This window comes from Fukomys damarensis, unplaced genomic scaffold (assembly GCF_012274545.1).
Source record: "Fukomys damarensis isolate Sample0158 unplaced genomic scaffold, DMR_v1.0_HiC HiC_scaffold_10, whole genome shotgun sequence".
Classification (NCBI taxonomy): domain Eukaryota; kingdom Metazoa; phylum Chordata; class Mammalia; order Rodentia; family Bathyergidae; genus Fukomys; species Fukomys damarensis.
This window is the reverse complement of record NW_022900922.1, coordinates 27,427,262-27,438,600: the sequence shown is the minus strand read 5'-3', so window position 1 is coordinate 27,438,600 and position 11,339 is coordinate 27,427,262. Positions and strand designations below refer to the sequence as shown.

The following is an 11,339-nucleotide window of genomic DNA, read 5'->3' as shown; positions in this document are numbered from 1 at the left end:
TTCTTGAACACCATGATTAAAAATAGAGAAAAAAAAAAAAAAAAAAAAAAAAAAAAAAAAGAACCAGCCCAAAGCAGGAGAGTGACTGTCATCCATGAAACTTAACAAAGACCAGGGAGACAGGAAGGCAAAATGGACAGGGGTTCAAGATGGGGTGGAGAGAAGCTAGAGACCAGCTTGTACAGAGTCTTGATATGTGGAGTTTGGATTTTAATCTCTATTGATGGAAAACTACTGAAGTGTTATAAGCAGATAATAAATATAATCCATTTATATATATTTGAAGCTTACTGTTGGCTATTGCAAAGAAAATAGTCTGCCTTCCACCAGACTAGAAGCAGGAACATAAATTAGGCTGTTTTGTAATGAACAAGGTCAAAAATTGGGTTAGGTAGAATGTTGGTAATGGGGATAGAATGACAATACAAGATTGGAGATATATTTTGGACATAGAATTGACTTGGGAATGGAGTGGATGTGAGGAGAAATGTATAATGTAGAATCAGTGATGACTCTTAGTTTTGGCCGGAAAAACTGAGAGAATGGTAGTGCTGTGTATCGTAATGGGAAAAACTGTTTGGAACGTGTAGGGTGGGGGTGAGAGAGAAAGATTGAAACTTAAGTCTTAGACATCTTAAATGTCAAATATAAATGGAGGAGGAAAGCCACACAAACAAGGGGGCAAACATCACAAGCCAGGGGGCAAAGACTGAGAGGATGGAATGGAGTCCCACAGTCTGCTCAGAGGGCACAGCCCTGTCATACAGGGATCTCCTACTAGGCCCGCTTTAGCACTACCCTGGGCATCAGTCCTTGAAGGCCCGGATCTTAGGAGACACTCACCAGCCATATATAGCAGTTGATTTCTTCAGACATTTTATTTTATTGTCAATAAGTTTAGAGAGTTTTAAAAACCTTGACCAAACAAAATGGTAGCGGAAGGAATTGATAAGGGAACAAGATTAGTTTAATGAAAAAGGACTTGTCAAGTTTGTTAGGCTGTATTCTTATTAGCTTGTGATCTTAAATTATATCTTTGTTTACTTCTTTCAAGTAAAGAGTAAAGAACCAAGAAAACAATCTAGACTTAGGAGATTTAGACATTATTTATTAGTGTCATATATATAATATATGCAAAATAAAAAATAACATTTCCCTCTCAGTTCATCAGACAGTAGAAATTATTGCAATATTGCAAAATTGATGGATTATGCTTCCCTGACTATTTGTAGACAGAAAACCAGTGTATTTTTCTGAAGCTGTGTTTAATGCATATTCTTTCTGCCACCAGTTTAGAATGCTTGAAGTACTTCAAAAATATCAATGAATACATTATTTCTAAATTTCTAGTAGCAGTCATATAGTGCTTATTTATGCAAAATATTTACACCTAAGTGATTTTGTTGACTCCTCACACCAGCTTTATGCTATCTCTTAGTTCAAGACCACATTTTAGTCAAGTCAGAGCCAAGTCCCAAATCTGTGTCTTGACTTCAGATGCTACGTGCTTCCATCCCAAGATCACCTGCAAGTCATGGTCTTGCTCCTGGTCATACCAACATCCTGAAAATGAATGTGGAGCTCTAGACAGAGTATGAGAAGACTCATTCTTTTCTCTCTTACTGAATTAAAACTGCTTCCAGTACTGCATCAGAAACTGCTGTGTGGTAGCTTCTCTCAAAACTAAGTAGTCAAGATTTCTAGATCATCAATAAGATTATGATCCCCTAACTGCTTGATCTTGGAGGAGGGGGTGAAGTAAATTTTAATCTTTGAGGGAGGCTTTCTGGAATTGTTCCTCATGCTACCAAGCAACTTTATGGGTTACTGGTGTTGTAGGTTAAATTTTATACAAAATTTAAATATTATTAATGTTCCTGAAAAGAAAATGTTAACTGGAACTGTTGTCAGAGACCGATCAGCATATTATTAGTAGTAATTATTAGCAAAAACATGACTTAAGCTCTAACAGAAGCTGACTTCTGAATCTCTGCATTGAAAAACTAGATTTTCTTGAGGATAGATGCCACATGTGTGTTTAAGCTTAATTTGAGACCCAAGTGCCATAAATAATAAGATTAGGATCATGGGGTTTTGTGAAAGAGATTTGACATTAGGGAGATGGCAAGTGTGTATAATTTATCAATAGCTTAACTTAAAAAAACAGTGTTCTGCCTTGATATTCACAAAGAAGGATGATTCTATAAGTGCCAGAATCATTCATATGTTATTGGGGATAGAGTTATTAGTCAAAGAATTTAGGATGTCATAAAAACTAATGATCAAGAAATGAAAATGTTTGAAGAGTGATGCTTTGTTTGGTCCAAAAAGAAATTGAAAGTAGAAGCAAGCCTTTTAGCTCTATCTTTAACAACAGAAACCATAGATAATAAACATAATAATATTTTAGCTTGCATTAGTTTTCTTATGAGAGAGCCTTTGAAATTTATTGCCGCATCATCTTGAGCAGTGCTTGTGATATTTATTTTCTAGGATAGGAGAAGTATCCAGGAAATGAAGGTTGAAACTTGGCAGTTGTGGTTTCATAGGGAAAAAAATGTAATCTATCTTGTTAATGCCAAACTAAAATGGTTGCTGAACTCTGTGAGCATGATAAAGGCTACATGAAATTTGTACATGAAATATTTTGAAGAATCTGAATTCAACCAAAAATCTATAAAATGAATTCAAATGTTTATTGGAGTAATACAGAATAGAAGTCTGGATAAGCAAACAGGATCACAGTGATGGCGCTTCAGATTTTGTTGTTAGCTGTATTACATTTGAACTCCTTTTGTCTTGACTTTCTTATGTAATCTTGAGAAAGATGCTTACTGTCCAAAGGTATCCTTATATCTGTGAGAATTAGTATTGCCCATTATGTTATGGAGCTTATGCAGTGTTTTCAAAATTCTTGAGCTTTTTAGAGAGATTCTTTTAATTAACAGAAGTTATAATAAAAATGATAAAAGTTCATGCCTGGAAGAATATATAGAAACTACTTTGACCAATGATTTATAACACAAACAAAAAGCAAGTGCTACGGGTTGGTTGGCTTCAGAGTTTCTAAGGCAGTCTTTTAAGTAAGAATGGCACCTGTTGCTAAATGAGGAAAACAATTTCAGTAGCCAGAGAATGACTTTGGATTAGTTCGGAAAGAAACAGCAGCATATTTGGTTACCTATTGTCACAATGCAAACCATGTGAAAACTTAGTGGTGTCAAACAGCCAATATTTTATTTGCTTGAGTCCATATAATCTTTTGTACTGGGTGGGGATGATGCCCTGCTGGTCTCACTCGGGGCCACTCATTCGCACAAGCTTGTCCTGGGTGGTACAGTTGAGGCTGGGTGGTGTGTGATGGTCTTGCGCACTTCAGTGGTGTTGGTGCAGGCTTTTGCTTAGGCTTCTCTGGTTTCTCATCTACAGGAAATGAACCTGGGATTTTTGCATAGTGGTCTCAGGGTTCCCAGAGAGCAAGAGCAGAAACTGTCCAGCCCTGTGGGGTTAGGGGTCAGATCACCCACAGAGTTGCTTCACCGTCATTCTATTGGTCAAAAGAAGTCCCAGGGTCAACCAGGACTTAAGGATGGTACAAGGATTCCTCCATTTGGTGATGGGGTGAAATAAAGTCACATTGCAAAAAGCATTTGTACAGGGCTGTTGCTGTCTTATTTGCAAACAGTCTACCACACTTGTTAGGGGTCAGGGCAAAGCATATTTAGGTAAAATGATGTACTAATAAATTTAAATTTTGAAATAGATTGATTACACAATGAAAAACCAGAAAAGAAGACCCCAGGTAGTCCAAGGTCTAACAAGAAAGACTCCAGAAAGTCTGTTTTAAAAATATATATGAACATTTTTAAAAATAGAAGAACATGGAGGATTCTTATCTAATGGCTAACTAGTATATAGAAATATAACTCTCTGAATTTAAATGTAACATTTTAAAGGCATGATTTAGGAAGACTAGTCAAAGGAAAAGTAGAAGGATTCATATACCTGGGTGTCAGACAGTTTGTTATACAGGAAAGGAAACAAAACAATTCTATGAAAGGAAGAATTCTAAAATAAGAATTGTAAAAATAATTATGAATTTAGGAATGAATATCAATTTGTTATTCAGCTTTATGTAATAGTCACTAAACATGATTAGTAGCATTGCCAAGGTTCTTTGCAAATTAAACTTTTATGACAACTTCCAGTGCTTTCCATCTGGATGAATATCTGAAAAATCCTCTCACGGACTGTAGTTTGCAAGGATTCTGAGAAGATATCAACCTAAAGGGGCTCCTTATGCTGCTCTTTTTTTTTTCGGCTTTAATTGAGTTTATTGGTACATTTTAGGGATACAGTACAGTTACATTCATTGTTGGGATCTTGTACCTCTACATGACAAGTCATGGTTCTAATTTTTTCCCCTTGTCCCTGCCTTCCCTTCACCCCCTCCTCCCCTCCCCATCTACAAACACTTTATTTCCTTCTTTTCATTATCACACATTTTTTTCTTTTCCCTTATTACCCTTCCCCCTACCCATCCCACCTTCCCTACACCTTTAGCCCCTTTCTTCCCATTTCACAATGTCAATAATCTTATTAGGATCTTATGTATTATTGCAGTTTATTCACACCAGAGAAACTATTCAGTATTTACACATGTGTGACTTATTTATTTCACTTAGGAGTGTATCTTCAATATGTATCATTATGCTGCTCTTATCAGTTCTACTCCGTCTATTCTCCTGACCCAAATCACTCCTGGAGCAAACAGACCCCTGAGCACAAGCGAAACCCCAAGCTTTGTGGAAACTGAGGGTGGGGTACTGGGAGCAGGTGGGAGGTTGCTTCTGGGCTAGGAGGGCATCTGGTGAGTTTCACAGGAGGATCAGAACACATTATACGGTGTGTTGAGGTGCAAGGTTAGAGGACTCTGACTCTCAAGGAATCACCCTCATTTCAATGTGTGTGTGTGTGTGTGTGTGTGTGTGTGTGTGTGTGTGCCACAAAAGACAGAGGAAAAAGAACTGTATTGGGTTGAATTCTCCTTTGGGCCTTGGAGCAGAAAGGCTTCCCTTGGTTGCCTTGCAGAGCCCTAGCAGCACCCTTATGCTTGTCTTGCTAGACCACTCTGCTTCCCACTACTCAGCACTGCCGTCACTTGGGTCTTCCATCAGTCGGACCAGAACTGCAGCAGTGTAATGAAGAAGAATGCCATCGTAGCCGGGAGAAGGGTAGACAGAACACATTCTTCAGAGTGGCAGCTGGGGACACATGACAACCTGACAGAAATAGTAAGAGTACATAAGGAGATTTAAATGCAGTACAGAAAGACTTTCTAGAGATGACATACAGTATGGGATTTTCCCATGAAATACTCCAGTAAATGAATTGAAGGAGACGTTGAGTCTTGAGACTTGAATTGATAGCTTTGTTGGTCAAGTGGAAGAATCTGAGAGCACAAAACAAAATATAAAGCAAAATGGAAATCACAAGAGAAAAATAGATCCAGGAAGTAGAACATGTGAGTTATAGGAGAGCCAGAAAGAGAAAAAGGAGCAGATGGAAGAAAGGCAATAATTAGATAAATATAAGAAACAAAATTTCTGAGCTTAAAATCAAGACTTGAGTCTGTAAATTCAAGTAACTCATTAAGTTCCAGGCAAGATTATGAAAAAAGACAAATTTGCATGTATTGGAAAAGTTCTTGAACTGTTAGGAATGAAGAACGGTCTTACTTGGTGGACAATTCAATGCCAGTGAACTTGTCTGAGAATCTACCATCACATCCAGGGAGAGGGACAGCAAGAATTGTAACCCAAGAACTTGACCTGGATCAGACTCTGTAAATATGCCTGCAACCTGGAAGGAAGAGATCCTGAGTCTCAGCATTCAGACTCTCTGGCAAAGGAGCTACTTAGGAATCACGTATGCAGTGGCTCATTGGAACATCTAATCTGTGTTCCCATTGGAGATCTTATTGGTTTAAGTTTTTGTATGTTTTTGAGTTATTTAGTAATGTGGGGTTATTTTCTTTTATGGTTTCATGTGTATGTTAGGTAGTTATACTTTTTTTTTTCCAGTGCTGGGGATCGAACTCAGAACCTTGTACCTTTTTTTTTTCTCATTGAGTTTATTGGTACATTTTAGGTACACAGTACAGTTACATTCATCATTGGGATCTTGTACCTTTACATGACAGATCTTGGTTCTCATTTTTTCCCCTTATGCCTAAGGGCCCTCCCTTCACCCTTGCCTCCCTTCCCTATTTACAAATACTTTATTTCCATTTTTTCATTTTCTCATGTTTTTTTTCCTTTTCCCTTATTACCTTTCCCCCACCCTTCCCATTTCCCCTACATCTTTAGCCCTTTTCTTCCTATTTCACATTGTCAATTATATCATTAGGATCTTATGTACCATTATAGTTTTTCACACCAGAGAAACTATTCGGTATTTATACATGTGTGACTTATTTATTTCACTTAGGAGTATATCCTCAATATGTATCCATTTTCCCGTGAATGAGTCTAATTTCTCATTCTTTATGGTTGAGTAGCATTCCATTTTATAGAAAAACCACATCTTTTTTATCCAGTCTCCAACTGATGGGCAAATGGGCTGTTTCCAAGTTTTAGCTATTATAAACTGTGCCACTATAAACATAGGTGCACATATATCACTGTTATATGATTCTTTAAATTCTTTTGGAAAGATACTCAGAAGAGGGGTGACTGGGTCAAATGGAACCTTTAAACCTAGATCTTTGAGGTATCTTCATATTGATTTCCACAGTGGTTGCACCAGTCTGCACTCCCACCAATAATGGAGAAGGGTGCCTTTCTTCCCACAACCCCGCCAACATTTGTTATTGGTTGATTTCTGGATAGCAGTCATTCTTTGTAGGGTGCATCTCTCAAATGACCAGTGATGTTGAACATTTTTTCATATATTTACTTGATGCTTTTACTCTTTTTCTGAGAAATGTCTGTTCATTTCAGATGCCCATTTTTGAATCGGGTCTTTATATTTGGGGGGGCTGATTTTTTTTGAGTTCTTTATATATTCTAGATAATAGTCCTTTGTCTGAGGAGCAGCTGGTAAAAACTTTTCCCACATTGTGGTTTGTCTCTTAGTTCTGTTGATGGTTTCTTTTGCAGTGTAGAAGCTTCTTAATAAGATGAGATCCCAGTTGTTGATTCTTTCTGCTAGTTCCCGTGCTACTGAGGATTTGTTCATAAAGTCTTTTCCTATGCCAATGTCTTCCATAGTTCTGCCTAACTTATCTTCCAGCAAGTTTAGTGTTTTTGTTTTTATATTTAGATCTTTAATCCACTTGGATTTTAAATTTAGTGCATGGTGACAGATAAGGGTCTAGTTTTCATCTTTGTCAAGTTTTGTTTTTGTTGTTTTTTGTCATCTGCACTCTCCTTTGTTTCTTCTTTGGCTATTGTGAAAGGAATTGTTTCCCTAATTTCTCTCTCAATGAGTCTATTATTTTTGTACAAGAAGGCTATTGATTTTTGAGTGTTGACCTTGTATCCAGGTACTCTGCTAAAAGTGTCAATTAAGTCTAGAAGTCTTTTGGTGGAATTTTTTGGGTTTTCAATGTAGAGTATCCTATCATCAGCAGATAATGACAGTTTAACTTCTTCCTTTCCTATCTCTATTGCTTTAATTTCTTTCTCTTGTCTAATTGCTGTGGCTAATGTTTCCAGAACTATATTGAAGAGGAGTAGTACCTTGTACTTGTGAGGCAGGCACGGTGTCCCTGAGCTAAATCCCCAACCAAGCTGGTTACTCTTGTATATTTGTGCTTTCATTGGCTCTGATTTCATAGGTGTTCATGCTCTCTCTGTTTAGAGAATAAGCAAAGGAGGGAAGAGTAACTGCAAGGACTATCGTGTAGAAATGTTGTAAGATTGACTCTGGGTGTTGTTGTAAATTGAATCAATTTTTGTGGTAAAACATAGGAACAGAGTCAAAAACACTTAAAACAAATGATAGGATTAAATATTGAAAAAAAAAAGAGAACAAAGTCTTAGAAACTTCCATATAGAGCAAATTACCTATGATGAAAATGTATCAGACCAGCTACAGATTTCTCATTTATGATGCAGGATGCTAGAGATAATGAAGTAACTTGTATAGACCATGGAGAGATAAAGCCAGCTTTCTAGAAATACCATACGTAGCCAAATGGCCATTTCCTTCTCTAGATGAAAAAGTTTATTCTAATGCAAGAATTTAGAGACATTACCATTCTTTGACAAAAGTACTCAAGAAAATAGTGTCAAACAAAACAAAACATCAACCAGCAAGATGATGGAAGATAACAGGAGGGAAAAATTTCAAATTTAATTAACTTGCTCAAGTGAGAAGGAAAGTGTAAGTTCCCATCCAACAATCTTAAATTAAACATAAATAAACTGGCCTTATCCCATTAAAAATTTGACACTGTCAGACTGAGTTCAAAAGGGAAATCCATTTATATGTTGTTTATAGAAATACTTGAAATAAAGTCATTGAAGTTGAACATGAAGGAATGGATGAAGATCCTAGGCAAATGCCGAGTCAGTAGAACTACCAGCAGTGGGTTTAGACAAGGTATTTAAGTTCAAGACATAAATAAGGAAAGACAATATATAGTAATAAAAGGAAAATTTTATGCAAAATAATATAGCCACAAAATCTGTAAAGTAAAATTATGAGAAATGTAAGTTATGCTGAGACCCTTGAATAAAGCTACCTCAACTGTTTCCACCTGTAATAACCTTGTAAACAGCTTAAGATAGAACAATGACTAAATAAATGTTAGATTTAATAGGTAGACTGGAATCTTGTCTCGCTTGACTAAAGAATGTGCCGTTCTCAAATACCTAGAAAAAATGACCATATACTTGACTAGAAAGAGCAACTTAATAAATTCAAGGGAAGAGATTTTTTTTTCAGCTTTAATTGAGTTTATTGGTACATTTTAGGGATACAGTACAGTTACATTCATTGTGGGATCTTGTACCTCTACATGACAAGTCTTGATTCTCATTTTTTCCCCTTACCCCTGCCCTCCCTTCACTCCCTCCTCCCCTCCCCATCTACAAACACTTTATTTCCATCTTTTCATTATCACACATTTTTTTCTTTTCCCTTATTACCCTTCCCCTACCCATCCCACCTTCCCTACACCTTTAGCTCCTTTCTTCCCATTTCTAAATGTCAGTAATCTTATTAGGATCTTATGTATTATTGCAGATTATTCACACCAGAGAAACTATTCGGTATTTACACATGTGTGACTTATTTATTTCACTTAGGAGTATATCTTCAATATGTATCCATTTTCCTATGAATGAATCTATTTTCTCATTCTTTATGACTGAGTAATATTCCATTTTATAGAAAAACCACGTCTTCTTTATCCAATTTCCAACCGATGGGCAAATGGGCTGTTTCCAAGATTTAGCTATTACAAACTGTGCCGCTATAAACATGGGTGTACATACTTCTCTGTGATATGATTCTTTTAGTTCTTTTGGAAAGATACCCAGCAGAGGGATGGCTGGGTCAAATGGAACCTCCAGTCCAAGCTCTTTGAGGTATCTCCATATTGATTTCCATAGTGGTTGCACCAGCCTGCACTCCCACCAACAATGGAGAAGGGTTCCTTTCTCCCCACAACCCCGCCATCATTTGTTATTGTGTGATTTCTGGATAGCAGCCACTCTTTGTGGGATGAGGTGGAATCTCAGTGTTGTTTTCATCTGCATCTCTCGAATGATCAGTGATGTGGAACATTTTTTCATATATTTACTTGCTGCTTTTACTTCTTTGTCTGAGAAATGTCTGTTCATTTCAGATGCCCATTTTTGAATCGGGTCTTTATATTTGGGGGGACTGATTGTTTTGAGTTCTTTATATATCCTTGATAATAGTCCTTTGTCTGAGGAACAGCTGGTAAAAATTTTTTCCCACATTGTAGATTGTCTCTTAGTTCTGCTGATGGTTTCTTTTGAAGTACAGAAGCTTTTTAGTAAGATGAGATCCCAGTTGTTGATTCTTTCTGCTAGTTCCCGTGCTACTGAGGATTTGTTCATAAAGTCTTTTCCTATACCAATGTCTTCCAGAGTTCTGCCTAACTTACCTTCCAGCAAGTTTAATGTTTCTGTTTTAATATTTAGATCTTTAATCCATTTGGATTTTAATTTAGTGCATGGCGAAAGATAAGGGTCTAATTTTAATCTGTGGCAGGTTGACATCCAGTTTTTCCAACACCATTTATTAAAGAGGCTATCTTTCCTCCACTGAGGATGGTGAGCTCCTTTGTCAAAGATGAGGTAGCTGAGTACATCTGCATTTGTTTTTGTGTCTTCCAGTCTGTTCCATTGATCCTCAGGCCTATTTCTTTGCCAGTACCATGCTGTTTTTATCACAGTGGCTTTGTAGTATAGTTTCAAATTGGGAATTGTTACACCTGGTGCCATGTGACTGTTGCCTATAATGGCTTTTGCTATTCTAGGTCTCTTGTGGTTCCAAATGAATTTTTGGATTCTTTTTTCTAGTTCTGTGAAATATAGTGTTGGAATTTCAATTGGCATTGCATTGAATGTATATAGCAGTTTTGGTAGTATGGCCATTTTCACTATGTTGATTCTTCCTACCCAGGAGCAGGGGATATCTTTCCATTTTTTTATATCCTCTTCGATTTCTTTTTTCAGAGTGCTGTAGTTTTCAGTGTAGAGATCTTTTGTTTCTTTTGTTAGATTGATTCCTAGATACTTCATTTTTTTGGATGCTATTGTAAAAGGAATTTTTTCCCTTATTTCTCTCTCCGTGAGTCTGTTATTTGTGTATAAGAAGGGTATTGATTTTTGGGTATTCACCTTGTATCCAGATACTCTACTGAATCTGTCAATTAAGTCTAGAAGTCTTTTGGTGGAGTTTTTTTGGATCTTCAATGTAGAGTATCATATCATCAGCAAATAATGATAGTTTAACTTCTTCCTTTCCTATCTTTATTGCTTTAATTTCTTTCTCTTGTCTAATTGCTGTGGCTAATGTTTCCAGAACTATATTGAAGAGGAGTGGTGATAATGGGCATCCTTGTCTTGTTCCTGATTTTAACATGAAGGTTTTCAGTTTTTGGCCATTTAATATGATGTTGGCTGATGGTTTTTCATAGATAGCCTTTATTAAATTGAGGTATAGACCATCTATTCTAATTTTTTGCAGGGTTTTTATCATGAATGAGTCTTGAATTTAATCAAATGCTTTTTCTGCATCTATGGAGAGGATCATATGGTTTTTGTCCTTGACTTTGTTAATATAATGTATTACATTCA

General features: G+C 36.6%; 1 protein-coding gene across 4 annotated transcripts in view; it reads left to right on the top strand.

Annotated features, from left to right (window-relative positions):
- The window catches only part of Rnf182 (ring finger protein 182), a 56,849-nt gene that overhangs the window by 36,645 nt on the left and 8,865 nt on the right, over positions 1–11,339 (top strand). The window lies entirely within an intron of this gene.